Source organism: Bufo bufo, chromosome 2, assembly GCF_905171765.1.
Source record: "Bufo bufo chromosome 2, aBufBuf1.1, whole genome shotgun sequence".
In the NCBI taxonomy this organism is placed as follows: domain Eukaryota; kingdom Metazoa; phylum Chordata; class Amphibia; order Anura; family Bufonidae; genus Bufo; species Bufo bufo.
The window spans coordinates 169226242-169251505 of NC_053390.1; the positions used below are offsets into that span (position 1 = coordinate 169226242).

At 43.8% G+C, this 25264-nt stretch overlaps 1 long non-coding RNA gene across 2 annotated transcripts; it reads left to right on the forward strand.

Annotated features, from left to right (window-relative positions):
- The first annotated feature begins 21006 nt into the window (after positions 1 to 21006).
- On the forward strand, positions 21007 to 24855 carry LOC120991382. 2 transcript variants are annotated; one of them, XR_005776651.1, is made up of 3 exons: positions 21007 to 21095; positions 24388 to 24532; positions 24714 to 24855. It is a non-coding gene; the product is annotated as an uncharacterized LOC120991382 (long non-coding RNA). The 2 variants fall into 2 exon arrangements; XR_005776652.1 differs by lacking the exon at positions 21007 to 21095 and adding an exon at positions 24137 to 24304.
- The last annotated feature ends 409 nt before the right edge of the window (positions 24856 to 25264 follow it).

A 25264-nucleotide genomic window follows, 5' to 3' on the forward strand; every position in this document is an offset into this window, starting at 1 on the left:
AAGGCTTTTTTAGATGTCGTTTGGCAAACTCTAATCTGGCCTTCCTGTTTTTCATGCTCACCAATGGTTTACATCTTGTGGTGAACCCTCTGTATTCACTCTGGTGAAGTCTTTTCTTGATTGTTGACTTTGACACACATACACCTACCTCCTGGAGAGTGTTCTTGATCCGGCCAACTGTTGAGAGTGTTCTTGATCCGGCCAACTGTTGTGAAGGGTGTTTTCTTCACCAGGGGAAGAATTCTTCGGTCATCCACCACAGTTGTTTTCCACGGTCTTCCGGGTCTTTTGGTGTTGCTGAGCTCACCGGTGCGTTCCTTCTTTTTAAGAATGTTCCAAACAGTTGTTTTGGTGACCCCTAATGTTTTTGCTATCTCTCTGATGGGTTTGTTTTGTTTTTCAGCCTAATGATGGCTTGCTTCACTGATAGTGACAGCTCTGTGGATCTTATCTTGAGAGTTGACAGCAACAGATTCAAAATGCAAATAGCACACTTGAAATTAACTCTGGACCTTTTATCTGCTCATTGTAATTGGGATAATGAAGGAATAACACACACCTGGCCATGGAACAGCTGAGAAACCAATTGTCCCATTACTTTTGGTTCCTTAACAAGTGGGAGGCACATATGCAAAATGTTGTAATTCCTACACCGTTCACCGATTTGGATGTAAATACCTTCAAATTAAAGCTGACAGTCTGCAGTTAACCCCTTAAGGACTCAGGGCGTACCGGTACGTCCTAAGTTTAAATCGCGATTGCGGCGCGGGTTAATCGCAACAGGATGTCCGCTGAAATCATTCAGCGGGCATCCTGTCACAATGCCGGGGGGGTCCCGTGACCCCACCGTGTCGGCGATCGCCGCAAACCGCAGGTCAATTCAGACCTGCGGTTTGCGGCTTTTACCTTATCTGGCGGTTGCGGGCGGCGGTGCCATTGGGTCCCCATGCGGCTGTAGGGGGGACCCGATGGCATGGAAGGCAGCGCGATGTCTAAGGAAGGCATCGCGCTGCCTTCCGGTGACGAGCCTGTGAGATCCAGCCCCCTGGATCTCACAGGCCGGAAGCTGTATGAGTAATACACACTGTATTACTCATACAGCCAATGCATTCCAATACAGAATTATTGGAATGTATTGTAAAAGGGATTAGACCCCCAAAAGTTGAAGTCCCAAAGTGGGACAAAAAATAAAGTAAAAAAAAGTTGAAAAAATAAAGTCCCCCCCCCAAAAAAAATAAAAGTTTCAAGTAAAAATAAACAAAAACGTCATTTTCCCCAAATAAGTTAAAAAAAATTGGTAAAGAATAGGGAAAACAAAAAAGTATACATATTAGGTATCTCCGTGTCCGTATCGACCGGCTCTATAAACATATCACATGACCTAACCCCTCAAATGAACACCGTAAAAAATAAAAAATAAAAACTGTGCTAAATAAACAATTTTTTTGTCACCTTACATCACAAAATGTACAACAGCAAGCGATCAAAAAGGCGTTTGCCCACCAAAATAGTACCAATCTAACCATCACCTCATCCGGCAAAAAATGAGCCCCTACCTGAGACAATCGCCCAAAAAATAAAAAAAAACTATGGCTCAGAATATGGAGACACTAAAATATCATTTTTTTTGTTTCAAAAATGATATTATTGTGTAAAACTTACATAAATAAAAAAAAAGTATACATATTAGGTATCGTCGCGTCCGTATCGACCGGCTCTATTAAAATATCACATGACCTAACCCCTCAGATAAATACCGTAAAAAAAAAAAAATTAAAACTGTGCTAAATAAACCATTTTTTGTCACCTTACATCACAAAAAGTGTAATAGCAAGCGATCAAAAAGTCATATGCACCCCAAAATAGTGCCAATCAAATCGTCATCTCATCCCGCAAAAAATGAGACCCTACTTAAAATAATTTCCCAAAAACTGAAAAAACTATGGCTCTCAGAATATGGAGACACTAAAATATGATTTTTTTTTTGTTTCAAAAATGATATTATTGTGTAAAACTTACATAAATAAAAAAAAAGTATACATATTCGGTATCGCCGCGTCCGTATCGACCGACTCTATAAAAATATCACACGACCTAACTCTTCAGATGAACACCGCAAAAAATAAAAAAATAAAAACTGTGCTAAATAAACCATTTTTTGTCACCTTACATCACAAAAAGTGTAATAGCAAGCGATCAAAAAGTCATATGCACCCCAAAATAGTGCCAATAAAACCGTCATCTCATCCTGCAAAAAACCATACCCTACCTAAAGTAATCGCCCAAAAACTGAAAAAATTATGTCTCTCAGACTATGGAAACACTAAAACATGATTTTTTTTGCTTCAAAAATGAAATCATTGTGTAAACCTGTCAGATGAATGTTGTAAATAACAAAAAATAAAAACGGTGCCAAAACAGCTATTTCTTGTTACCTTGCCTCACAAAAAGTGTAATACAGAGCAACCAAAAATCATATGTACCCTAAACTAGTACCAACAAAACTGCCACCCTATCCGTTGTTTCTAAAATGGGGTCACTTTTTTGGAGTTTCTACTCTAGGGGTGCATCAGGGGGGCTCCAGCAAAACCTGCCTTCCAAAAACCGTATGGCATTCCTTTCCTTCTGCGCCCTGCCGTGTGCCCGTACAGCGGTTTACGGCCACATATTGGGTGTTTCTGTAAACTACAGAATCAGGGCCATAAATTTTAAGTTTGGTTTGGCTGTTAACCCTTGCTTTGTGACTGGAAAAAAAATTATTAAAATGGAAAATCTGCCAAAAAAGTGAAATTTTGAAATTGTATCTCTATTTTCCATTAATTCTTGTGGAACACCTAAAGAGTTAACGACGTTTGTAAAATCAGTTTTGAATACCTTGAGGGGTGTAGTTTCTAGAATGGGGTCATTTTTGGGTGGTTTCTGAAAGGAATCCATGTTTTTATATGTTAAAACTAATTCTGCTTTCTGCTGTAGTTTCATTTCTCTATTAGAAACTAACTCTGATTGCTGTTAATCTGATTGCTGTTAAGTTTCTTTTCTCTGTAACCCTGAATCTTATCTCTTTGGCACTACTCCCGGACAATATTCCTAATATGGAAGTTCCGTTTTTGTTTCTCTTTTTCTGTCTGTAGAATAAAACGTGTTAATATGATAGGTTGAATACATAACTTACGATGATATGCTAATAAAGGGGGTAAAGCCCCTTCTATATAACCTGTGTGCATTAAAAATAAACCTCAGAGTGTTCATTCAGTACATCACTGTTGTGTCTTTTATTCCCTACTGAGTGAAGCGCTCTCCTGACGTCAGAAAAAGACTCAAACCAAGCCGATACTAGAAGTTTGGTGCCAGGGGTACCAAGTGGGACGTTGAGATTCCTTACAGTTTCTATTATGTAAGCCTCACAAAGTGACTTCAGACCTGAACTGGTCCCTAAAAATTGGGTTTTTGAAAATTTCGGCAAAATTTCAAGATTTGCTTTTAAACTTCTAAGCCTTGTAACATCCCCAAAAAATAAAATATCATTCCCAAAATGATCCAAACATGAAGTAGACATATGGGAAATGTAAAGTAATAACTATTTTTGGAGGTATTACTATGTATTATAAAAGTAGAGAAATTGAAACTTGGAAATTTCATTTTACCAGTGTCATGAAGTACAATATGTGACAAAAAAACAATCTCAGAATGGCCTGAATAAGTCAAAGCGTTTTAAAGTTATCAGCACCTAAAGTGACACTGGTCAGATTTGCAAAAAATGGCCAAGTCCTTAAGGTGAAATAGGGCTGAGTCCTTAAGGGGTTAAAGCACATCTTGTTCGTTTCATTTCAAATCCATTGTGGTGGTGTAAAAAGCCAAAAATGTTAGAATTGTGTCCATGTCCCAATATTTATGGACCTGACTGTAGATGACGATGGGGCAGAGGTGGTGAAATGGGCAAAAAGGAAATCTGTCCTTGTTACCCATAGCGATCAATCACAGAGCAGAATGCAAAATGAAAGCTGCTCTGTGATTGGCTGCTACAGGAACCAAAGTTCTACTTTTAGATGGTTTCATAAATCTGCCCCATAATTCCACCTCTGGGGTCATATATCCCACCACTCGCCCCAAAATCTATAGGAAGAGAATGAACAGACATGAAGAAAATTACATACAAGAACATGTATGTAGATGCTGTGATATTACAAAAATTGTCCCTAGAACACTCCTAGGGGCCAAGTGTGAGCCCATTACATTCAAAATGGCCGCTATCATGCTAAGGCACTTCTTGTGATGTCATCATTAGAATGCCACCATCATGCATGTCTCCCCCCCTGTGCCCCCCTTGCTATGCCGTGACCCTTTCACTTGTGATGTCATAAAGGGGAATCATGACATAACAATCAGGGGGTGTGGTCTAATCCCATAAATCAGGGTCGCGCCCTGACATCAGTGTCAGTTTCTCTAGCTGGCTGTCACCATGGGGAAGTCTAGGAAGAGGAGGAGGTTGACTGCACCTGTGGTGAACGCTGTAGAGAGCATGGATATCGGCCCACGGCAGTATCCAGATGATGAAGACATGAAGTCTGTCCACGAGGATGAGAAGATGGATGTTGGCCCTCGCCAATATCCTGACGATATAGAGATGAAAGACCTTCAGGGGGCCACCACCACCATCAGGGCCTCAATCCCCCGGAAGAGAAAGCGGCCATCGTGCATCATCTGCCGCCGGCTATAAGATCTGCCGCTAGGCCCCTTTAATAACATCTGCCCCACGGCCCCTTTAATAACATCTGCCCCTCAGCCAAATTCCATCTGCTGCCTGGTTCGCATTACCATCTGCCGCCTGGGGCCACTTACCATCTGCGGCTTGGGGCCATTTACCATCTACCCCTTGGGGCCACTTACCATCTATCCCTTGGGGCCACTTACCATCTACCCCTTGGGGCCACTTACCATCTACCCCTTGGGGCCACTTACCATCTACCCCTTGGGGCCATTCACCATCTACCCCTTGGGGCCATTCACCATCTACACCTTGGGGCCATTTACCATCTAGCCCTTTGGGCCCATTTACCATCTATCCCTTGGGGCCCATTTACCATCTATAGATGGTTTTTACCATCCAAACCCTCTGAAATTCCCTTGAAGATCAGCGTTGTACGACCAGGTCCGGTAAGTTTGGCCGCTTCCCTCCGTCTTCTCCTTGTGTATTTGTAAACAGTTTTTCTTATGTGGATATTTGCTCTTCTAGGATCCGACTACAAAACAACATGAGGAACCGTCCCTGAAATTCTGCCAGAAGTGCGACCACAGACCTCCTCTTTAGAAGTTAGCGGACCTGAATCCAGCCAATCCTGAAGATGGAGCCATCGCCTCCTTAAAGAGCCAGAGCCGCAAAAAGTGCACTGAAAACCCAAAATGTTTCATAATAAACAGTTGTTTTTTAAAGAAAAAAAATGGTGTTTTAATTCTCTTGCTTATCAAATTTCACAAATTATAATCAGTCCTTATTTTCTATGGGTAGAGCTGGAGCCTGAAGGGGTGAGTTACCAATTTTCAAAAGTGTATTATTTAATCATTTTTGCATAAAATCTGTGTGTACCAAAAAATCCTCCTCAGTTAATACTTCATCCACTAGTAATATATTTCCCTTAAGAGTATGTTGCTAAAGTGTTAGCCCATTACATTCAAGATGGCCGCTGTCATGCTGAGGCACTGCTTGTGATGTCATTATTAGAATCCTGACATGGTCACACTTTTTGTGATGTCATTACTAGAATCCTGGCACGAAAACGCTTCTTGCTTCCATAGAAACACTATTTGTGAAGTCATCGGCCACAGAGTCTGAGTGTGTCATAATCAGTGGCCTGACTGAAGGGCATAGCTAGGGGTTAAGCATCTGTCACCTGAGTGGCCTTCAATCCATGTAATGCCACACCATGCCTACTAGTAATACAGCTAAATAGTGACTGAATATTACCACCGTACTGGTACTAAACAAACCACTATAAGAGATCAGTATTACCCCCATACATAATAATAACAGAGTCACATAATGTGTGAGGCTGAAAAAAGACATTTGTCCATCCAGTTCGGCCTGTTATCCTGCAAGTTGATTCAGAGGAAGGCAAAAAAAAACATGAGGTAGAAGCCAATTTTCCTCATTTTATGGGAAAAAATTCCTTCCCGACTCCAATCAGGGAATTCAGAATAACTCCCTGGATCAACGACCCCTCTCTAGTAGCTATGGCCTATAATATTATTACGCTCCAGAAATACATCCTGGCCCCTCTTGAATTCCTTTATTGTACTCACCATCACCACCTCCTCAGGCAGAGAGTTCCATAGTCTCACTGCTCTTACCGTAAAGAATCCTCTTCTATGTTTGTGTACAAACCTTCTTTCCTCTAGCACAGTGATGATGAACCTTTTAGAGACCGATTGCCCAAACTTAAACCCAAAACCAATAAAAAATTAAAAATAAAGTCTCTGTATAGGATATTTGTCCCCTCAAGCACTGCAAATCCTAGGACAATGTGGGCAAAAAAGTCAGCTAAATGTAAATGATAAAAGGAGGGATTGCGCTGCAGGAGAAGAATCTTTTCTGTTTCTTTTCTTTCTGTTGTATTCGTAAAACTCTTCGGTTAAATGGACCACATACAATCGATAACTCTCAACAATGGCATGGAAACCTGAAATATAGTAAGAAGACGCACTCTGGTGTAGTATGTTCTGAACACCTATCGCACCGGGTGAGTGCAGTATACTCACAAGACTCCACTTGCAAGACGCATAGATAGAAACCTTGTGTGTATCTTCAATAGGAGAGCTCTATTCGTGGAGCGGGCATGAACCGGGAGCCGTCAGTTCACCTTCAGCTGATCTTTATCCAAACCGCGATCCCACAAGCAGAGCGCCACTTCAAGAAGATATCACCCGACTCACATTTCCATAGATCTCAAAGGAAGGAGGGCGCAGGGATAGTGAAGTACGTACCAGTTATTACAAAAGTACAAGGATAAAACCGTATTAAAAACAATCTGGGCAGTACGTACCAATTATTACAGATAAAAATGGTTTAATATACTCACAAAAGTACAAGGATAAAACCGTATTAAAAACAATCTGGGCAGTACGTACCAGTTATTACAGATAAAAATGGTTTAATATACTCACAAAAGTACAAGGATAAAACCGTATTAAAAACAATCTGGGCAGCACAGATTGTTTTTAATACGGTTTTATCCTTGTACTTTTGTAATAACTGGTACGTACTTCACTATCCCTGCGCCCTCCTTCCTTTGAGATCTATGGAAATGTGAGTCGGGTGATATCTTCTTGAAGTGGCGCTCTGCTTGTGGGATCGCGGTTTGGATAAAGATCAGCTGAAGGTGAACTGACGGCTCCCGGTTCATGCCCGCTCCACGAATAGAGCTCTCCTATTGAAGATACACACAAGGTTTCTATCTATGCGTCTTGCAAGTGGAGTCTTGTGAGTATACTGCACTCACCCGGTGCGATAGGTGTTCAGAACATACTACACCAGAGTGCGTCTTCTTACTATATTTCAGGTTTCCATGCCATTGTTGAGAGTTATCGATTGTATGTGGTCCATTTAACCGAAGAGTTTTACAAATACAACAGAAAGAAAAGAAACAGAAAAGATTCTTCTCCTGCAGCGCAATCCCTCCTTTTATCATTTAAACCCAAAACCCACTTATTTATTGCAAAGTGCCAACACGACAATTTAACCGCAATACTGAGGTTTTCGTTTAGAAAAAACAACTCAACCATTAACATGGGCCGGACTGGGACTTAAAAGCAGGCCTGGCACACAAATCTCACCAGCCCACAAACATAAAATGGCTACACAACGATTTGGGACACAACTATGTATTATACTGCCCTGTGTATGGATTCCATATACTGGGCTGTATGTTATTTAGGTCATAGTCTCCATAAATACATCCTCCATATACAGGGCAGTATATTACATAGGTCATAGTTAGTGATAAGCGGCACGGGTCATATTCGAATTCGCGATATTTCTTGAATATTTTGTAGAATATTCGTCGAATATTCACAAATTCGAATATTCGTTATATTCTACGATTTTCTACTCGAAAAATCGGCAAGGTAATGATCGCGTAATATGCTAATTTCATTTCATAATGCGAATTTTCGGAATGCAAATTTTTATCGCGAATTTTTCCACTTACAACACTAGACAAAGAAGATTATAGCACTATATTAGCTAAATTGCTCTATATTTGTTTTTTTTTCGAATATTCGCTATATTGCTATAACTTCGTTTTTCGAATATTCGTAATATTCTAAAACAAGAATATATAGCAATAGAGCAAATATAGTGCTTTAATCTTCTTTGTCTAATACTTGTCATTGTTTTCTCATCTGAAGTTCAGATTGGAAAAAAATAACAACTATAAAAAAAAAGATTATAGCACTATATTAGCTAAATTGCTTTACATTAGTTTTTTTCGAAAATTCGCTATATTGCTATATATTCTTGTTTTAGAATATTACGAATATTCTAAAAAACAAAGTTATAGCAATAAAGCGAATATTCGAAAAAAAAAATGAATATAGAGCAATTTAGCTAATATAGTGCTATAATCTTCTTTGTCTAATAGTTCTAAGTTGAAAAATTCGCGATAAAGATTTGCATTACGAAAATTCGCAAACACTACTCCTAAAGTCAAATATACTGCAGCCTTCTCATTGGCCCACAAGCTAGAATCTCGAATATTCGAAATTACGAATATATATCACTATATTATAAATATTTGCGAATTTTCAAAGTACCTATATTCACGATAAAAATTTGAAATTCGAATATTCGTGATCAACACTAGTCATAGTCTCCTCATATACATCCTCCATATACAGGGCAGTATAATACATAGGTCATAGTCTCCTCATATACATCCTCCATATACAGGGCAGTATAATACATAGGTCATAGTCTCCTTACATACATCCTCCATATACAGGGCAGTATAATACATAGGTCATATAGTCTCCTTACATACATCCTCCATATACAGGGCAGTATAATACATAGGTCATAGTCTTCTTACATACATCCTCCATATACAGGGCAGTATAATACATAGGTCATAGTCTCCTTACATACATCCTCCATATACAGGGCAGTATAATACATAGGTCATAGTCTCCTTACATACATCCTCCATATACAGGGCAGTATAATACATAGGTCATAGTCTCCTTACATACATCCTCCATATACAGGGCAGTATAATACATAGGTCGTAGTCTCCTTACATACTTCCTCCATATACAGGGCAGTATAATACATAGGTCATAGTCTCCTTACATACTTCCTCCATATACAGGGCAGTATAATACATAGGTCGTAGTCTCCTTAGATACATCCTCCATATACAGGGCAGTATAATACATAGGTCATAGTCTCCTTACATACATCCTCCATATACAGGGCAGTATAATACATAGGTCATAGTCTCCTTACATACATCCTCCATATACAGGGCAGTATAATACATAGGTCATAGTCTTCTTACATACATCCTCCATATACAGGGCAGTATAATACATAGGTCATAGTCTCCTTACATACTTCCTCCATATACAGGGCAGTATAATACATAGGTCGTAGTCTCCTTAGATACATCCTCCATATACAGGGCAGTATAATACATAGGTCATAGTAGCCTTACATACATCCTCCATATACAGGGCAGTATAATACATAGGTCGTAGTCTCCTTAGATACATCCTCCATATACAGGGCAGTATAATACATAGGTCATATAGTCTCCTCACATACATCCTCCATATACAGTCAGGTCCATAAATATTGGAACATCGACACAATTCTAAGATTTTTGGCTCTATACAGGACCACAATTGATTTGAAATGAAACAAACTAGATGTGCTTTAACTGCAGACTGTCAGCTTTAATTTGAGGGTATTTATATCCAAATCAGTTGAACTGCATAGGAATTACAACAGTTTGCTTATGTGCCTCGTACTTGTTAAGTGACCAAAAGTAATGGAACAGAATAATAATCATAAATCAAACTTTCACTTTTTAATGCTTGGTTGCAAATCCTTTGCAGTCAATTACAGCCTGAAGTCTGGAACACATAGACATCACCAAACTCTGGGTTTCATCCCTGGTGATGCTCTGCCAGGCCTCTACTGCAGCTGTCTTCAGTTCCTGCTTGTTCTTGGGGCATTTTCCCTTCAGTTTTGTCTTCAGCAATACTCTTTGGTTGCTTTTGCAGTATGCTTTGGGTCATTGTCCATCTGCACTGTGAAGCGCCGTCCAATGAGTTCCGAAGCATTTGGCTGAATATGAGCAGATATTGCCCGAAACACTTCAGAATTCATCCTGCTGCTTTTGTCAGCAGTCACATCATCAATAAATACAAGACAACCAGTTCCATTGGCAGCCATACATGCCCACGCCATGACACTACCACCACCATGCTTTACTGATGAGGTGGTATGCTTAGGATCATGAGAAGTTCCTTTCCTTCTCCATACTCTTCTCTTCCCATCACTCTGGTACAAGTTGATCTTGGTCTCACCTGTCCATAGGATGTTGTTCCAGAACTGTGAAGGCTTCCAAGGCTTCTATAGATGTCGTTTGGCAAACTCTAATCTGGGGCCTTCCTGTTTTTGAGGCTCATCAATGGTTTACATCTTGTGGTGAACCCTCTGTATTCACTCTGGTGAAGTCTTCTCTTGATTGTTGACTTTGACGCACATACACCTACCTCCTGGAGCGTGTTCTTGATCTGGCCAACCGTTAAGAAGGGTGTTTTCTTCACCAGAGAAAGAATTCTTCAGTCATCCACCAGTTGTTTTCTGTGGTCTTCCGGGTCTTTTGGTGTTGCTGAGCTCACCAGTGCGTTCCTTCTTTTTAAGAATATTCTAAACAGTTGTTTTGGCCACGCCTAATGTTTTCTCTATCTCTCTAATGGGTTTATTTAGTTTTTTTCAGCCTAATGATGGCTTGCTTCACTGATAGTGACAGTTCTTTGGATCTCATCTTGAGAGTTGACAGCAACAGATTCCAAATGCAAATAGCACACTTGAAATGAACCCTGGACCTTTTATCTGCTCATTATAATTGGGATAATGAGGGAATAACACACACCTGGCCATGGAACAGTTGAGAAGCCAATTGTCCCATTACTTTTGGTCCCTTAAAAAATGGGAGGCACATATGCAAACTGTTGTAATTCCTACACCATTCACCTGATTTAGATGTAAATACCCTCAAAATAAGGCTGACAGTCTGCAGTTAAAGCACATCTAGTTCGTTTCATTTCAAATCCATTGTGGTGGTGTATAGAGTCAAAAATCTTAGAATTGTGTCGATGTCCCAATATTTATGGACCTTGACTGTACAGGGCAGTATAATACATAGGTCATAGTCTCCTTACATACATCCTTCATACACAGGGCAGTATAATACATAGGTCATATAGTCTCCTCACATACATCCTCCATATACAGTCAGGTCCATAAATATTGGAACATCGACACAATTCTAAGATTTTTGGCTCTATACAGGACCACAATTGATTTGAAATGAAACAAACTAGATGTGCTTTAACTGCAGACTGTCAGCTTTAATTTGAGGGTATTTATATCCAAATCAGTTGAACTGCATAGGAATTACAACAGTTTGCTTATGTGCCTCGTACTTGTTAAGTGACCAAAAGTAATGGAACAGAATAATAATCATAAATCAAACTTTCACTTTTTAATGCTTGGTTGCAAATCCTTTGCAGTCAATTACAGCCTGAAGTCTGGAACACATAGACATCACCAAACTCTGGGTTTCATCCCTGGTGATGCTCTGCCAGGCCTCTACTGCAGCTGTCTTCAGTTCCTGCTTGTTCTTGGGGCATTTTCCCTTCAGTTTTGTCTTCAGCAATACTCTTTGGTTGCTTTTGCAGTATGCTTTGGGTCATTGTCAATCTGCACTGTGAAGCGCCGTCCAATGAGTTCCGAAGCATTTGGCTGAATATGAGCAGATATTGCCCGAAACACTTCAGAATTCATCCTGCTGCTTTTGTCAGCAGTCACATCATCAATAAATACAAGACAACCAGTTCCATTGGCAGCCATACATGCCCACGCCATGACACTACCACCACCATGCTTTACTGATGAGGTGGTATGCTTAGGATCATGAGAAGTTCCTTTCCTTCTCCATACTCTTCTCTTCCCATCACTCTGGTACAAGTTGATCTTGGTCTCACCTGTCCATAGGATGTTGTTCCAGAACTGTGAAGGCTTCTAAGGCTTCTATAGATGTCGTTTGGCAAACTCTAATCTGGGGCCTTCCTGTTTTTGAGGCTCATCAATGGTTTACATCTTGTGGTGAACCCTCTGTATTCACTCTGGTGAAGTCTTCTCTTGATTGTTGACTTTGACGCACATACACCTACCTCCTGGAGCGTGTTCTTGATCTGGCCAACCGTTAAGAAGGGTGTTTTCTTCACCAGAGAAAGAATTCTTCAGTCATCCACCAGTTGTTTTCTGTGGTCTTCCGGGTCTTTTGGTGTTGCTGAGCTCACCAGTGCGTTCCTTCTTATTAAGAATATTCTAAACAGTTGTTTTGGCCACGCCTAATGTTTTCTCTATCTCTCTAATGGGTTTATTTAGTTTTTTTCAGCCTAATGATGGCTTGCTTCACTGATAGTGACAGTTCTTTGGATCTCATCTTGAGAGTTGACAGCAACAGATTCCAAATGCAAATAGCACACTTGAAATGAACCCTGGACCTTTTATCTGCTCATTATAATTGGGATAATGAGGGAATAACACACACCTGGCCATGGAACAGTTGAGAAGCCAATTGTCCCATTACTTTTGGTCCCTTAAAAAATGGGAGGCACATATGCAAACTGTTGTAATTCCTACACCATTCACCTGATTTAGATGTAAATACCCTCAAAATAAGGCTGACAGTCTGCAGTTAAAGCACATCTAGTTCGTTTCATTTCAAATCCATTGTGGTGGTGTATAGAGTCAAAAATCTTAGAATTGTGTCGATGTCCCAATATTTATGGACCTTGACTGTACAGGGCAGTATAATACATAGGTCATAGTCTCCTTACATACATCCTTCATACACAGGGCAGTATAATACATAGGTCATAGTCTCCTTACATACATCCTCCATGTACAGGGCAGTATAATACATAGGTCATAGTCTCCTTACATACATCCTCCATATACAGGGCAGTATAATACATAGGTCGTAGTCTCCTTACATACTTCCTCCATATACAGGGCAGTATAATACATAGGTCATAGTCTCCTTAGATACATCCTCCATATACAGGGCAGTATAATACATAGGTCATAGTCTCCTTACATACATCCTCCATACACAGGGCAGTATAATACATAGGTCATATTCTCCTTACATACATCCTCCATATACAGGGCAGTATAATACATAGGTCGTAGTCTCCTTACATACACCCTTCATATACAGGGCAGTATAATACATAGGTCATAGTCTCCTTACATACATCCTCCATACACAGGGCAGTATAATACATAGGTCATATTCTCCTTACATACATCCTCCATATACAGGGCAGTATAATACATAGGTCATATAGTCTCCTTACATACATCCTCCATATACAGGGCAGTATAATACATAGGTCATATAGTCTCCTTACATACATCCTCCATATACAGGGCAGTATAATACATAGGTCATAGTCTCCTTACACACATCCTCCATATACAGGGCAGTATAATACATAGGTCATATTCTCCTTACATACATCCTCCATATACAGGGCAGTATAATACATAGGGGCATAGTCTCCTTAGATACATCTTCCTTATACAGGGCAGTATAATACATAGGTCATATAGTCTCCTTACATCCTCCAGTCAGTGACAGATTACAATAGGGACGTTCGGGTCGGCAGCCCCGGGCCCAGCACCGCTGGGGGGCCCAACGCCGACCCGAACGCCCACATACTGCGGCAAGGCATGGGAGCGCATAGCTCCCTGTCCCATCGCCGATCACCACCATAGGCTTCAGGCCTAGTAGGCCTGAGGCCTATGCGGTAGTGAAATCCCAGCGCAGGCGTGCGTGTGCACGCCTGCCTCATCCCGCCTTCCTCTGCGAGCAAGCGCCTGGCCCTGGACATAGGTGAGTATTTAGCTTTGAATTTTTTTTAATTTTCTTTTTTTTAATTTCATGTGCTACTTTGGGGGACATGTGGGGGGGGGGACACACAGGAGGACATATTAGGTGAGAGACATCGAGTACATGGGGGGGAATGTGGGGGCTGTGTGGGGCCAAATTATTATGGGAGGGAATAATATGTGGGGACAAATTACTATATGGGGCAGTGTGGGGGCAAATTACTGTGTGGGGGCAAATTATTATGGGAGGGACTACTATGTGGGGGCAAATTACTATATGGGGCTGTGTGGGGCCAAATTATTATGGGAGGGACTACTATGTGTGGGCAAATTACTATGTGGGGACAAATTATTATGGAAGGGACTACTATGTGGGGGCAAATTACTATACAGGGCTGTGTGGGGCCAAATTATTATGGGAGGGAATACTATGTGGGGGCAAATTACTATCTGGGGCAGTGTGGGGGCAAATTACTATGTGGGAGCAGTGTGGGGCAAATTATTATGTGGGGGCAGTGTGGGGGAAACTATTGTGTGGGGGCAGTGTGGGGGAAATTGCTATGTGGGGACAGTGTGGGGTAATTGCTATGTGGGGACAGTGTGGGGTAATTTCTATGTGGGGACAGTGTGGGGAAATTGCTATGTGGGGACAAATTACTATGTGGGGGCAGTGTGGGGGCAAATTACTATGTGGGGGCAGTGTGGGGGAAACTATTGTGTGGGGGCAGTGTTGGGGAAATTGCTATGTGGGGACAGTGTGGGGTAATTGCTATGTGGGGACAGTGTGGGGTAATTTCTATGTGGGGAAAGTGTGGGATAATTTCTATGTGGGGACAGTGTGGGGTAATTTCTATGTGGGGACAGTGTGGGGAAATTGCTATGTGGGGACAGTTGTGGCGAAATTGCTATGTGGGGACAAATTACTATGTGTGGGCAGTGTGGGGGCAAATTACTATATGGGGCAAATTACTATGTGGGGGCAGTGTGGGGGAAACTATTGTGTGGGGGCAGTGTGGGGAAATTGCTGTGTGGGGGCAGTGTGGGGAAAACTATTGTGTGGGGGCAGTGTGGGGACAGTGTGGGGAAATTGCTATGTGGGGACAGTGTTGGGAAATTGCTATGTGGGGGCAAATTACTATGTAGGGGCAGTGTGGGGGAAATTACTATGTGGGGGCAGTGTGGTGGAAATTACTATGTGGGGGCAGTGTGGTGGAAATTACTATGTAGGGGCAGTGTGGGGCAAATTACTATGTAGGGGAAATTACTGTGTGGGGGCAAACTACTATATGGGGGCAGTTTGGGGGAAATTACTGTGTGGGGCAAATTACTATGGGGGGATTACTATATGGGGCAGTGTGGTGGAAATTACTATATGGGGTGTTGATATTGGGGAGGCACTGTAGGGGAAATTCTATTATTTCTGGGGACACTATACAGGGATTATTGCCTGGAGCACAATAGAGGGTGTTATTACTCTAGGGGACATTATAGCTGCTGTGGACACTATAGGAACATTTGGGGTAATTTATCAAACTGGTGTAAAGTAGAACTGGCTTAGTTGCCCATAGCAGCCAATCAGATTCCACCTTTCATATTTGACAGCTCTTTTGAAAATCCAGTTCTACTTTACACCAGTTTGATAAATGACTCCAATTATGTCTATTAGGGTCACTATTTTTTCAGCAGTATAGTACCTTGGACATTGGAGAGCAAAACGGGCACAGTATTGGGAGTGGCAGCAAGATGACACTGTGGGGACACCAGGATGAGGAGGTTGATGGAAAAATTGAGAAATCTAACGTGTCTGTGTTACAAACTGTAGAGACGAGATGTGGCTGAAAGAATTTGCCATGGTGGTCTGGGTCAAATGAAGGAGAAGAGGAAAGAGAAGGTCTATATGACTGGAGATGTCATTGGATGAAAGAGGTATGTGGTGCTGTATTCTCCATGTCTTTTTTTTAAATAATTATATGTAATTTTAATTTAGTGACCAAATTTTTCAGTTTAGGACCCAATTTGGGGTATTTTTTTTGTCTGAAGATGTCATATGGCCTAGGAAGAGACTGTGGCGCTCATGAAGCACCGTAGCCTCTTCATACAAAAAAAAAAAACTAAACTGAAATGGAGGGAGGAGCCCAAGTTGGGTAGACAGCCCCGGGCCTATCATGCACTTAATCCGCCCCTCCATAATATGAAGTCCATATACGGGCCTGAGGCCTTCCTACATTGACTTGGGGGTCCCACACTGTAAGGGAGTCCACCGCGCTGAGGCTGCAAGGACAGGAGCTGGAAGCGCAGCAGAGTGTCTGACGTGCTGATGTCAGCACTCCTTCCTGCGCACGGCAATGTCGCAGAGGGCCCACACAGAGCTAGTGGAGGGCGGGCGCGTTATTTTGTGATCTCAGATAGTATTAGAGAAGAGAACTACAACTCCCAGCATGTCCAGTCCGTTATTGTGTGATATCAGAGGATATTACAAGGATGAGGTATAAGGGGAGAGAACTACCACTCCCAGCATGTCTGTCCCGGTACGGGGGAACTATGTCCCGCTTTCTGGCAGCTGTCCCTGCGTCCATAGGAAGCAGAGACAGTTGCCATAATGAAGCAGAGAGCCATCGCCGGCATCGGCTCCCTGCTTCATTATTGCTGCCGGTGTAACGTTACATTACCCTACTTCGTGAGATTTCCCTACCTCCTGACTTCCTGTCACATCGGAGATGACGTGTGGAGGCGTGCCTTAGTTTTGACTATCTGCGCATGCGCAAAAAGACAGTATAGGGAAAATCTCACTGCCGATTTCAGCAGCACACCGGGACACTGCGCATGCGTCGGGGAGCCGAAGTAGGAAAATATTACGGCCCAGTGCGCAAGCACGGTTAACTCATGAAAATCCACCCGATATACGCACCTGCGCAGTGTGGGAGTAGGGAAAAATTACGTCCCAGTGCACAAGCACCGAAGGTAGTATAAATATCCATTTCAAAGGCGCTTTTAACCCTTTGCAGGAGCTATTTTCATATTGGTTCTTGATTGATTGTTCTCTCATATATAGGTTCTATTACATAGGGGGTCTGTCTGCGCAGTATATTGGGGTCTGTCTGCACAGTATATGGGGGTCTGTCTACGCAGTATATGGGGGGATGTCTGCGCAGTGTACGGGGGTCTGTCTGCACAGTATATGGGGGGGTGTCTGCACAGTATATGGGGGTCTGTCTGCGCAGTATATGGGGGTCTGTCTGCGCATTATATAGGGAGTCTGTCTGCGAATTATATAGGGGGGTGTCTGCGCAGTATATTGGGGTCTGTCTGCACAGTATATGGGGGTCTGTCTGCGCAGTATATGGGGGGATGTCTGCGCATTATATGGGGGTCTGTCTGCGCAGTATACGGGGGTCTGTCTGCACAGTATATAGGGGGATGTATGCACAGTATATGGGGTTCTGTCTGCGCAGTATATGGGGGTCTGTCTGCGCATTATATAGGGGGGTGTCTGTGCATTATATAGAGGTCTGTCTGCACAGTATATAGGGGTCTGTCTGCGCAGTATATGAGGGGGATGTCTGCGCATTATATGGGGGTCTGTGCAGTATTCGGGGGTCTGTCTGCGCAGCATATGGGGGGATGTCTGCACAGTATATGGGGGGTCTGTCTGCGCAGTATATGGGGGTCTGTCTGCGCATTATATAGGGGGTGTCTGCGCATTATATAGAGGTCTGTCTGCACAGTATATAGGGGTCTGTCTGCGCAGTATATGAGGGGGATGTCTGCGCATTATATGGGGGTCTGTCTGTGCAGTATTCGGGGGTCTGTCTGCACAGCATATGGGGGTCTGTCTGCGCAGTATATAGGGGTCTGTCTGCGCATTATATAGGGGGGGGTGTGCACATTATATAGGGGATCTGTCTGCGCATTATATAGGGGGGCCTGCGCATTATATAGGGGTGTCTGCGCATTATATAGGGGGTCTGTCTGCGCATTATATAGGGGGTCTGTCGGCGCATTATATAGGGGGTGTCTGCACATTATATAGGGGATCTGTCTGTGCATTATATAGGGGATATGTCTGCGCATTATATAGGGGATATGTCTGCGCATTCTATGGGGGATCTGTCTGCGCATTATATAGGGGGTCTGCACATTATATAGGGGATCTGTCTGCGCATTATATAGGGGGTGTCTGCGCGTTATATAGGGGGTCTGTCTGCGCATTATATAGGGGGTCTGTTTGCGCATTATATAGGGGGTCTGTCTGCGCATTATATAGGGAGGTCTGCGCAGTATATGGGGCTGCTGTCTGTGCAGTATATGCGGGGTGTCTGCACATTCTATTGCCGCGGATCTGCGCAGTATATGTGGGTGTTTGCACATTTTATTGGGGGGTGTCTCCGCAGTATATTCTGGGGCTGTCTACCCAGTATATGGGGGGATGTCTGCGCATTATATAGGGAGGTCTGTGCAGTATATGGGGGTGGTGTCTGCACATTATATTGGGGGAGTCTGCGCAGTATATGGGGGTCTGTCTGCACAGTATATGGGGGCGATGTCTGTGCATTATATAGGGAGATCTGCGCAGTATATTGGGTGGTGTCCGCCCAGTATATTGAAGTTGTGGGGTCTACGCAGTATATTTTTGGTGTCTGCGCAGTTTATTGGGCGGCTATCTACACAGTATATGGGGGGTTATCTACGCAGTATATTGTGTGTGTCTGCGCTGTATATTTGAGTGGTCTGTGCAGTATATGGGTGTGCTTTCTGTGCAGTATATGGGTGGCTATCTACGCAGTATATTGAAGTTGTCTGTGCAGTATATTGGGGGATGCATGTGCAGTATATTGGGGGATGGATGTGCAGTATATTGGGGGATGGATGTGCAGCATATTTGGGGGGGGCAGTGTATTATATTTGTGGGCTGTGCGTTAAATGTGTACAACCCTAGTTTAACAAAAATAAATAAAAAATTCCCTAGATCTCCTATGCCATGGCATGTTTTTTGCTATGAAACTGTAGCCATCTCGTCACTCGGAGAAGGATGAGAAGCTGCCCCCCAGCCAGAGGGACTGCCCCACATCTGCCACCAAATCCGTCGCTCACTGGATTCAGTAACCTCCGTCTCTGTGTCTCCCACAATCTGTGTGTCTGTCTGCTGTATATATGTGGACCGTCAGTCTGCTGCACTGCGTCTGCTCTGCCATTTACTCTAACCATTTAAAAAAAAAAATGGTGTCAAAACTCTGACAAGCATGTTCTCCTATGGAACACGAAGTACCTGAAGTGGAATGAAGAAGCCCATGTTTGAGGCCCGCGCCCTGGCTGGAGCATTGAATTTATAAGTATTGAAGGGGCCAGTGGCGTACACACAATCCATGGGGCCCCGGTGCGAAATTGATCCATGGGCCCCCCCAACCCGCCGCCGCACCCACCCCCACAACCGCCCCTATCATTCACCCAACATGCCTCCAGTCCCAATAGTACCACTTTGTGCGGTAAAGTCTGATTTTGAATGCCAATCTTGCTGTCCTGCCAAGCTCTACCTCTGAGCGAATTGCCAGGGGTAAGAGTTGGGAGGTATGTACATTATATGTACATATGTACAGAGTCTGACTACTTGAGTAGGGGGCCCTGGCCTGCTGCTGAGAACAATGACCTGCAGCAGTGGGGCCCTGGGGGGCAGCCTGAATTTATTGATGGGATCGCCAGATTGGGGCCTGGGCTGATCTGATCATCTGAGGGGGTCTTTGAAAGCAAAGACCCCTCAGATGATCAGATCAGCCCAGGCCCCAATCTGGCAATCCCATCAAAGCAAGGCAGATGGCCCCTGGCAGATGACCTGAGGGGGGGGGGGGCTAGGGTTTACAGTCACTGGCACTCGTCTCTGGCAGTAAAAGCCCGCAACAGGGCACACTGAGGCCCCCAGGCATCCCCCCTGGCAGATGACCGGGGGGGGGGAGGGTTTACAGTCACTGGCACTCATCCCTGGCAGGAAAAGCCTGCAACAGGGCACACTGAGTCTGACTGTCAGACTCAGTGTGCCCTGTTGCGGGCTTTTCCTGCCAGAGACGAGTGCCAGTGACTGTAAACCCTTCCCCCCCTCGGTCATCTGCCAGGGGGGATGCCTGGGGGCCTCAGTGTGCCCTGTTGCTGCAGGCTTTTCCTGCCAGAGACGACGAGTGCCTGTGCCAGTGACTGTCCGCTCCCCCCCCCCCAGTCATCTGCCGGGGGGATGCGTGGGGGGCTCGGGGCCTCAGTGTGCCCTGTTGCGGGCTTTTCCTGCCAGAGACGACGAGTGCCAGGGATTGGCAGGGATTGCCAGGGCAGGGACCGCCAGCCTGCCAGGGTCCGCTCCGCTCCCCCAACCACACCCCCCCCGGTCAGGGGGATGCCTGGGCGGCTGGGCCTCTCACTACTATTCCCAATTTCAATGAAGAAATTCAAGTTGCGGCATATAGCCCACGGGCCGGCTTTTACTTACTTACCGTCGAGTTACCGGCTGGCAGGGCAGGGGAACTTCAGTTCTTCTGTTCTTCCGGTCGGTCGCCGCCTCGGCGGTCCTCTTCTCGTCCTCTCTCAGTCACGTCCGGATCCCGTCTGAGTTCAGGCGCGCACCGCGCGCGCATGTTCCCGCGAGACCTGCACAGGAGTTCACACAGGTCTCGCGGGAGTTCACGGGCCCGGCGCCGGCGCTGACCGCAAGGAGGAGGGCGGGGGCAACTTGACTGGGAATCAGATGCCAGACGCAGCTGCAGCAGGGGCCAGGGGTCCGCAGGCGGCCGGTCCCCCTGGGGTGCCGGGCCCGGTCGCAACTGCGACCCCTATATGTACGCCATTGGAAGGGGCATCTGACACGTGACAAGCTGCTCCTGTTTGCACAGCTACTTCAGCATTGTGTACTGTGATCACCGCGAGTTCAGAGGTCGGCAACCATAGGCAGTCCACATGCTGTGAATTACATCTCCCATCATGCTGGCAAAGCATTATGGGAGGTGTAGTCCAAAACATCTGGAATACCAAATGCGTATGAATGAAAAGTATGGTGTGTGTGAATGGTCAGTAACAAGGGTTGAAGCCTTGACGTGGCGTTACTGCTCACATGTGTATCCATGTGCCAATTCAACCAATATGAGTGACTGTTATACTGATTAGGTAACTATAAATACTGTGACGATGGAGAATTAAACGACCGTATCTCCTACACACCGCTTACACCGTGACCGTATCTCCTACACACTGTGGGCTAACAGTTCCTCCATTCTTTGATAACATTACTGCCTCAAACCATTCCTCTAGCATTTGTGAGGCCGTTGATTTCCAAAGTCTATAAATCATTGCCTTTGCACCTTTGTAGAAAATTTTTTGATGTAAGGCCTCTTTCACACTTGCGTTGTCCGGATCCGGCGTGCACTCCACTTGCCGGAATTACACTCCGGATCCGGAAAAACGCAAGTGTACTGAAAGCATTTGAAGACGGAACCGTCTTCAAAATGCTTTCAGTGTTACTATGGCACCCAGGACGCTATTAAAGTCCTGGTTGCCATAGTAGGAGCGGGGAGCGGTATACTTACAGTCCGTGCGGCTCCCGGGGCGCTCCAGAGTGACGTCAGAGCGCCCCATGCGCATGGATGACGTGTCCAATGCGATCACATGATCCATGCGCTTGGGGCGCCCTGACATCACTCTGGAGCGCCCGGGGAGCCGCACGGACGGTAAGTACACTGCTCCCCCGCTCCCCACTACACTTTACCATGGCTGCCAGGACTTTAGCGTCCCGGCAGCCATGGTAACCATTCAGAAAAAGCTAAATGTCGGCTCCGGCAATGCGCCGAAACGACGTTTAGCTTAAGGCCGGATCCGGATCAATGCCTTTCAATGGGCATTAATTCCCGATCCGGCCTTGCGGCAAGTGTTCCGGATTTTTGGCCGGAGCAAAAAGCGCAGCATGCTGCGGTATTTTCTCCGGCCAAAAAACGTTCCGTTCCGGAACTGAAGACATCCTGATGCATCCTGATGCATCCTGAACGGATTTCTCTCCATTCAGAATGCATTAGGATAATCCTGATCAGGATTCTTCTGGCATAGAGCCCCGACGACGGAACTCTATGCCGGAAGACAAGAACGCAGGTGTGAAAGAGCCCTTAATTGTTAAATGCACGGATAGTGAAGTCGCAAACGTATAGGAGAAAGGCTGCTGTTTTTTGAATTTTGAAACTTGTTATTTTGAGTATAGCCTTGTTGACCGAGTACTAAAACGCTCAAAGGTCAGAGCATTGCCAACAAATGTGTAGAATTGTGTATTATGTAATGGGATTTAGGCATCCAGTTGTCCTCTTATCATTGGCTCGGATATCAAATATTTAAAACACAAAGCACTGTTAGCCACAAGAGCACAAGAGACTTCCTACAACATACTATCCCGGGGGTACAGGGTACCAACACCACGACATAAATGGGATCCCTCAATCACTTTGTGTTTTAAAATTTAATATCTGAGCCAATTAGAAGAAGACAACTGGATGCCTAAATGCCATTACCACAATGGAGGAGGCAGGGAGGATCTTTGCTGTAGGAGTATTTTATATATAACTGATATGTCTCAAGACACAGGCGAGGCAGGTGCTCTGACAGGCTTGTTTGAAGAATGTCAAATGCATTTTAAAATTATGTGAAGTGCACAAGGATGTTAAAAAAACTTTAATTTTGATATATTAATGTATTATTTTTTAAATAGTATCTTCTTGAGGATGTACAAGCCAGAAGAACAGGCAGAACAATGGAGCACATGGATAATGTTTCACAGCAACCAGCAGGATTCCAGTAGCTGTGGAGTGTTAATCTTGATGGTAAAATTATTTATAAGACAGTGATTATCAGTGATAAGAAATGTGAACTGCTGTTAAAATGTGAATTGATATTTAACAGTTTGCAAAGGAGTTCCTACGGACAAGAACAATCTCTGAAGTGATGACATCTGCGGAATACGTAAAGGATGCAAGAATGGAAATAGCTTGTGCCCTACTCCAGTATAAAGGTCAGGTCTATCACACAATGCATCAATTGTTTGGTTTGTTTTAAAAATTGTCTTTATACTCAATCCTCAATGATTAAATCATTTCAATGTAAACATGTGTTTTATTAATAATTCACTCCCAAAAAACATGAGACAATAAAAAAATCTATTACATTTTAAAATGAGGCAACATAAAATACATTGTTTTTATTTATTTTTGTAGGTGATGTATGAGTACCATCCGGATGCCCCTCATTATATGGGGCCCCATAATCAATGAGGCAAAAAAAGGTTTGTAAACTGTTATTACAGTTTTTAAATTGAAGGATTGTTTCATTATTAGACCACTCCGTTTAGAATTATATTGTATTCAGAGGTTCCTGTGTGCTGAATATTTGAGAGTCCAGTTAGACATTCAAACTTAATCACATCACTTGTAATTAACATTATGTACCAGTCTTCATTTCAAATCCCCTCCGTTCCTTTTATGCTGTATTCACTATTAATGTTGCAATACTGTAGTACTTGTCACTGACTCTTGTGGCTAAAGTTATTCAGAATAACATATTCTAACTTTAATTTTTTTGGTCAACTATGTTGAGTACTGGGTCGAGTGGCATATGAGGGAGAAGGTGGTTTCCTTGATTGATGATACTCACGGAGAAGGTAGAGCATTGTCTATTTATTAATTTTTTTATACAATATGGTAAAAAAATATTGGTTTGTTTGAGCAACCTTCAAATAGAGCAACCAGTCAGGATCCCCCAGTCGCCTACAGAGTTCGAGGGAGTGTGCTTGGCGTTCATAGACTTGTAAATCTTGATTAAGTAGTTAAAATTTGCATTTTCTATTTGGCTTTTAATTAGATTTTTTATTTATTTATTTATTTATTTATTTTCATGGTTCAAGAGGCTGCAACATAGAGGATGAGGAGTTTGGGGTCCCTACCATTGATAACGAGCTCCTCATCTAACTTGTGGTGGCGCGTCAATCTTTACGGGACCACTCCGACGGCCAACACACTGATCATCATCGGACCAAGCGGCCATGGAGGGACATATGTTCTGACCTTTTTGAGACCTGGGGGGATTTAAATGCGGCGTCTCCGAAGATATGTGGTAAGTACAGCAATTTCTTTTTTTATACATTCATATTGTTCTTAACATCACGTTTTTATGGGTTTTTTTCAACTTTCAAACAGGTTACAACGCGTTGCTGATCTATCCGGGACGGCTTCAGGAGGGACTATAAGAAGGAGGTTCAGTCCCCGATTGGGTCCGGAGCAACCTCAGGGAGTACATATACAGCGGCCTTGGTTTACGGCGACGCACAATGGCACAAAGAAGGTAAATTATATATATATTTTTTTAAGAAATGTAGAAAGAAATGTGATTTAAGGGACTGTCTGAAACAGCAGAGCGTTTGGCTACCCTGTTTCGGACAGCCAACTTATGGTGTATTGTAGACGTAGCATCGGACATGGATGGTGTTTTTAAAGGTCAATTTTTATTTATTTTTTTCATACAGAACTAAAAGCAGCACTCTGGAGACTGAACAACCTCCTGATGCGGAAAATGAATGGATCGCCAACGCCAGCCCTCCTGTCCCTCATGCATCTGCTCGGGAGAATCCGGGTCCCCTACCGGATCCCTTTGCTCAACAGAGGCTCATAGGTTGAGATCCAAATTTAAGAGCCCTGCTGAGCATGCAGAGATCCGGTGTGCCAAAGCAAAATGATTATGTGGACCGTGTAGAGGTTGTTTCCAACACTGTAGAAGGTTTGGACGAACATCAGAAGGAGTTTAGTGCTGCCTTGATTCGCCGCTGGGAGGGGGCAGAGTCGGCGATCCAATGCAGCCCTAACTACCATTATGGGGTAAGCATAATCAATTTGATGGACTCAATGACGCCCGAGCAGTTGCATGAGTTTAATATCATGCTAGAGAATGTGTCACAGAAATTGGCCACCGCCCCCACAACCCCATCCCACACCAGTGACCATTACCGACAACCTTCCCATTCCCAGCCCCCAAGCATGTGTTCCCTTCTGTCTCTTACTCTACTTCTCCGTCCCACTA